The sequence below is a fragment of the Cryptomeria japonica genome, chromosome 10 (genome assembly GCF_030272615.1).
Source record: "Cryptomeria japonica chromosome 10, Sugi_1.0, whole genome shotgun sequence".
NCBI classification, from domain to species: Eukaryota; Viridiplantae; Streptophyta; class Pinopsida; order Cupressales; family Cupressaceae; genus Cryptomeria; species Cryptomeria japonica.
Window position 1 is genome coordinate 752,440,278 of NC_081414.1, and position 6,112 is coordinate 752,446,389.

Below are 6,112 nucleotides of genomic sequence, written 5' to 3' on the forward strand. Positions count from 1 at the left end.
GAGATTTCAGGTACAGTGCCGCATGGGTGCGAGGTTCGTCTCCCCCTGGATTCGCAGGTTTGAGTGTACCTCTTTAATCCTTAGAGTTGGATTAGGTGGTCGTGAGACCCTCGTTTGACCATAGTCGTGCTCAAGTGAGTGTCGTTAGTCGTCCGTCAATTTTCCCTTTTGGTTGGGTTGTAGGTCGTCTGTTTGTTTGGCATTCTTGGGTTGCGTGTTTGATGTGTATGGTTAAATTGAGTAATTAGTTCTTAGTATTTAATGTGATTATTTATGTGTTTGTGCATTAAAGATTAATGGACTAAATTAAACAGGATTTCTTTATGCGATTATCGTTAATTTGAATTGCTCGATTTAAATTGGGAGCAAGTTCAATTAAATGGTTAATTTTAATGTTAATTTTATTATGTTTATGCTGTTGGAAAAGAAAGATTTAAATTTAATTGCAATAGAATTAATTTTATCTTCTTGGCATTTTAGAAATAGAAAGGTTAAATTCAATATTTGGAAAAATCAATTTTAAATTGGAAAAGCAAGTTAAATTATTGATATAGTTTAAAAGAATTATTTTTGTGATTTATTTTAAATAAAATATTTTAATTCCAAAAATAAAATTTTGGTCTAACTTCTCCCATTTAACCTAGACTTTTGGAAAATATGGGAGGTTGAATTTTTTTGGAAAAATATTTTTTTTGAGGGAAAAATATTTTAGGATGATTTTGGGGAAGAATTTGGGGAATTTTCTGGTGGAAGGATTTTGGGCATTTTTGCAGGTGGAGCTCATCTTCAACACCTCCAGGATAGCATTCAAGGTTGGTATTTTGGTTAATCCTTTGTTGTTTTTGTTGAAATTTGCCTGAATTTAAAGGAGCTTCCTGTGTGTGTAGCTGCCCTTTTTCTTTAAGAAAATTCCCTCATTTTGGATATGAATTGAGCAATTAATTTAGCATTGAATCTTTTGTTTCGTGGATGCAAATCCATTTCTTCATTTTGGGAAAGAAATGATGTGTTAAATTTAAAAAGCTGTGTGTATATAGGAGTTGGAAGAAATCCGAAATTCCTTCTTGTATCTTGCTAATTGGTTTGTAGATTGTTAAATTAGTTGGATTTCATGTTTATAGATTGAATAGATTTGCTAATTTTACCCTGAGAGGGGTTATGCTGGAAAAATTTCGTCAGAATGGGTTTCCTGGGAATGAAGATGTTTTGTTTTAAATTGATTAAATTCATTCTCTGTTTTGTCTCTGAAATTTTTTCCAAATAAACTTGGCAATGAGAGTTTGATTTATACAGAAAGAAAAAGAAATTTAAAATTCAAAACCTGTGAAAATATATATAAAAATAAATAAATCAAATTGACTGTTAAAAAAAAAAATTAAATCAAGAAATATATGAGTTTGCTGGAAACTCATAAATTTCTGAGTTTTTCCTTGTATTCTGGGAAGTCAAATTTCTTGTAAAAAAATAAAATAAAACAAAATGATTTTGTTTATTAAAAAAAAATATTAATGTGGTGGGTGGGGAGCACGAGGCTCAACCCACACACCACATTGGGGGTCATTTAATTCAATGTATGGGGAGCACTGCCCAAAAAGCAGTGCTTGTCCCCCATACATGGGAACATACAACCCACGTGGTGGGCCAGCCCATGTGGGCTTAAAACTTTATTTAACATAAAGTTCTTTTTCATTTTTTTTTTAAAATAAAAAGTGGTTGTTAATTATATTTAATGTAATCAATGTTTTGCTTTATTTAATAATGTTATTTGATATATATCATTTTTATATTTTAGTGATATAAATAATTTTTTTTTAATTATTTTGGAGGTAGGAAATGATTTTGTTTTAATTGAGAATTATTAAGATTTTCTTTTCATATGAAAAAGAGATTTAAATTGGGAAGAGAATAATATTTCAATGAATTATTTATATAATTTTATTTTATTTGTTTAATCAGAGGATTAAATATTATGTTAATTTGGGAATTTGAAAGTAGGAAATAAAAATAAATTTAATTGGGAATTAAATAATTTATTTTCATTTCAGTGAAATATATATATTTAATTAAAATTTTTAATTTGTAAATTGTAATTTCCAATTTAGAAAATTTTTTTATTATGGGAATATGAGATTAGATTATTGTGTTCGATCATGGATGAAAATGATGTTTTATTTTTGAAAATGAATATCATATTTTTATGCGAGTAATGAATAATTGATTTTATATCATTGCGTATAATGCGTACATTATAAGTACTATCATGTGATTTTGGTTTGAAAACTCACGATGAAATACTTAAATTATTGTATGATGCAATCGAACTTTAGTGAGTTAGTAAACCATGAATGACCTGTACCTAGACAAGGTAAACAAACTGCAATCAACTTAGATCATATAGAAAACTTGATCGACATTTAATGCTTAAATCAATATGGGAAAAGATTGTATTTACCAATTGTTGCCTATGCAAGTTTAATTTCTGTATTCTTTTTTTGCTTAAGTAATGGCGAGTCGTGCTTTATTTGATAGGACCCTGTCGTATGGTTGATTTGGGTACCTGTTTCTGTCCTCGGTCTCGAGTTGACTATTATTTTGTGTGGTGTTGTATTGGTCATATCCTTTATGTGGGTGTCTGATGATGTTTGGTGGTTCACCATAGTTGGTCAGGTCTCTGGTTAGATTACCGTCAGCAAGTGTACCTCTTTTGAGTCGTGTTTGACCAGATGGTTGTTTCCCCTTTTTGAACTCTGTTTGCTTGACCATGTATGTTCCTTGGTTTTTGAGTTCGTCTAAGTTTAGTCTAGTGTCGTATGGGAAGTGGCTTTCGATTGGGGGCCGTGCCCAAAGTGGCTACTGGGTAACCCATCGAAAGTGAGTCTAATAAGTGATAACCTAACAGTAGATTAGAATGTTATTCACTAAGTAAGATAATTGTGCCTCACACATGGGACGAGTGCTAACACAGACTCGACATGCTGTGAGAAGGCTTGAAATGGCAAACCATCATCCTTGTCTTCACGAGAGGATGTGTGGGTCCACATGAGGCTTGGATGGGCCGGAGGTTCGGATTAGGTTGCCAAGGTAACCCAGTGTATGGGGTCGGATCCTATGAAGACCTGCCATGGTAACCATACCAGTTTGTGTGATGACACTTGTCTCTACGTACGCTAGTGTGTTGTTGTATTGTCTGATAGGAGCACCTTTGTGGTTCGTCCTTTTGTCTATGCCCTTGTAAGTACTTGGTTTCATGTTAGACCTTGGGTGGTGATGACTCAGATTTGTGGATGCTCTAATGGACCTATGTATTAGCTTTGATTATGATTAGCTGGATCCTTTTCTTTTCAAGGATCGTTTATGTATTTATTGATCGATGTGGTCGTTTGTATATTGATTATGTTTCGCCTTGATGGCAGGATTGTAAATTATGAGAACCTCATGTATACTTAACTTTATTAATTATCAGAGGGGTCTTGCAGTTGAGCAGACCTGGAGATGTAGCCCTTTAGGGGTGAACTCCGAGATCATCTTGGTGTTATGTGATCCTTTTATTCTTATATTTTATGTTTAGTGCTAGCATGTATGAATGCCATTTTGATTGAATGCATAAGTGGTTTAGATGAGATTTATCGTAGATGCATGTATGCAATCGTCTTTTAAAATGCAATAAATTGGATATAAAAGAATGTGGCTTTGGATAATGGAATATATTCAATCATTGTTAAGGAAATTAAGTGTGCGTGGAAGATCTCATATGTTTATGATGAAATTCTAGTGTATTAGAATATTAGATGCATGGCTTATTTTTTTATGAAAAGCTTGAATGTATATTATGAATAGATCTTAATGGATGAATCTTGTCTTGTGAATTATTTTTCCATCTTTTGAAAGAAATTATCCTTGTTTAAGAATTATCTCGTTATTAAGATAATCAACTTATTGGATTAATTGAGTGAGTTAAGTTAATCGTGAAATTTAAGTAATCACGTTGGGAAACTCTTTAGGTGTTAGATGATGTCTTCCGCTATGTAATCTGAATCTTTGATATCTTGTTGTATCTTATGTTGTGTAATTTAAAAAAAAAAAAATCATTGCACTCTATTCTTGTGTTGTGGCTTAATCCCTTCGGGGTTTCCTGGCGGGGCATTACAACACGTCCTCCTTGACTCCACACATTTGTGTGCCCCATAGTTGTGTAATGTGTGGGCACGTATGCTTGGGACAGTTGGACAGCCTGTTGATCCTCCTGCGCACACTGCAGATTATGAGGTGCATGAGATGCACGATGCACCAGATGTTATGACAGAGACTGGAGGATACCCTGGAGAGTCCTCGCATGCTAGAGGCGAGGAGGCACCTTCATCATACATTGATGATGTAGTGGTAAGATTTGTATTTTCACAGTTCATTCTATATTTTAAATGAATATTTATAATCTAGATAATATTAAGTACTAATTTTTATTTACATGGTCTATTTAACAGTTGATGACAGAGGAGGAGTTGACACAGATCCAGGAGGGCACCTTGATGGCCATTTAATTTGGCCTTGATAGCTTTACGGTACATATATTATTGCACCTAGTCATTTGTATTTTATTGTACATACATGCTCATCATTTATATTTGTATTAATTAAATTATGTAGTGACTTGCATGTATATCTTATTTTACTCTTGTAGGGCACAAGTAGCATGAGTGTGGGGCTATGTGATTCAGGATCTGATAGTGTAGTTGGAGACAAGGGAAAGGTAATTGAATGCAAATATGATTGAATGAATAGTTTAAATAACTTATAATGACTATACACGTCTAGACATAGATTGATAGCTTCATATACTTGTTGTGTATATGTACAGAAAATTCTTGGCTTCACATCCTTGTTGACTACACCCACTATACTTGAAGATGAAGAAGCCTCGAATACATATGTGTTTATTTTATTTTGTGTTTAGTAGATATAATTCGTTATTATCAGTGACAATTATATGCTAACTTGTATCAATGTCATGTTTGTGAACATATGTAGGTTGTGTATGAAAATATTGAAAACATACCTCCTCTACCGAAGACATACATCAAGAGTCCTCCAAAGCCGAAGAGAAAACATGGAGATGAGGTAAACAAGAATAGTTCAATTATAGTTCATTTTTATGTTAACTTTTCGAATGTGAGTTATATAATATAAGTAATCTTAATCGTGGTTTATTTTTTCTTGTGCAGGATCCTTTTGAGTCGAGCAGTGCGGCGAAGAGGATCGATTTTGATGATCCATCAGTAGCTTAGGATGTTATAGATAGTTTTGGGATGCTTACATGTCTAGTTGGCATGTATATTTTGTATATGGACATACATTTTGTTTGAGTTGGCGTTTATGCCATATTTGTGTATGGACATACACTTGTAATCATTTGACATTTTCATATATACAGAAGTTGATATTTGATCATATAAATTGTTGCTCATGTGTGCATGGTGTTATCATGGAAAACTTTAATCTTCAATCCAATAATTAACAATGGTTAATAATGGTTATTTAATGAACAATACAATTCATTTAATTTCATCGTAAGTGTTGTTTGTATAATTAACAATACAATTCATTATTGCCTTATGCATGCTCCTATTTTGCCTCTCCCACTCAGTCGAATGCTTGTGGTCATACCTTACCGACGTCGTCCCTTGAGCACCTTAAGTGCTAAAAATTGTCAAACTTTGACGAGCCCTGACTTAGAAGCTGTGGCACCTGTAACCGATCTATTTGAACCTACGGGGCCACGAGAGGGGTCCCTACAAAAGCCTATCTCGGTTTTTCAAGTTTCCCTACGGTTTTATTAGGGTAACATTTTTTTAGTTGGCGAAAAAATCGTCAATCTCATTCAATTGAATGTTGTCGCATGGCCAATTTCTTGTTCTGCTCATCCTGATAATGAACCGTTGGTTCTGACATGTCCAATTAGACATTATTACCCTATGCATGCTCCCATTCCCCCCCCCCCCCCCCCCCCCAACTCAGTCAAACGTTCGGGGCCATGCCCTACCGACGTCATCCTTTGAGCACCCTAAGTGCTAAAAATTGTCAAACTTTGACGGGCCCTAACTCGAAATCCGTGGCA

General features: G+C 34.0%; 1 long non-coding RNA gene across 2 annotated transcripts; it reads left to right on the top strand.

Moving 5' to 3' along the window:
• Window positions 1-685: 685 nt before the first annotated feature.
• Window positions 686-5,378, top strand: LOC131859571 (uncharacterized). 2 transcript variants are annotated; one of them, XR_009359241.1, is made up of 6 exons: window positions 686-812; window positions 4,259-4,380; window positions 4,482-4,559; window positions 4,679-4,747; window positions 5,026-5,115; window positions 5,220-5,378. It is a non-coding gene; the product is annotated as an uncharacterized LOC131859571 (long non-coding RNA). The 2 variants fall into 2 exon arrangements; XR_009359240.1 differs by having other exon boundaries at window positions 693-812; window positions 4,223-4,380.
• The last annotated feature ends 734 nt before the right edge of the window (window positions 5,379-6,112 follow it).